This window comes from Nematolebias whitei, chromosome 6 (assembly GCF_014905685.2).
Source record: "Nematolebias whitei isolate Nwh7 chromosome 6, NemWhi1, whole genome shotgun sequence".
Lineage (NCBI taxonomy): Eukaryota > Metazoa > Chordata > Actinopteri > Cyprinodontiformes > Rivulidae > Nematolebias > Nematolebias whitei.
The window spans coordinates 10960643-10960884 of record NC_056503.1 but is presented as its reverse complement, the minus strand read 5'-3'; positions in this window follow the sequence as shown (position 1 = coordinate 10960884).

Genomic DNA, 242 nt, shown 5'->3' with positions numbered 1-242 from the left:
GGGTACTGAAATGGCCAGCCTGCAGTCCAGATCTTTCACCTATAGAGAACATTTGGCGCATCATAAAGAGGAAGGTGCGACAAAGAAGGCCCAAGACGATTGAACAGTTAGAGGCCTGTATTAGACATGAATGGGAGAGCATTCCTATTTCTAAACTTGAGAAACTGGTCTCCTCTGTCCCCAGACGTCTGTTGAGTGTTGTAAGAAGAAGGGGGGATGCCACACAGTGGTAAAAATGGACT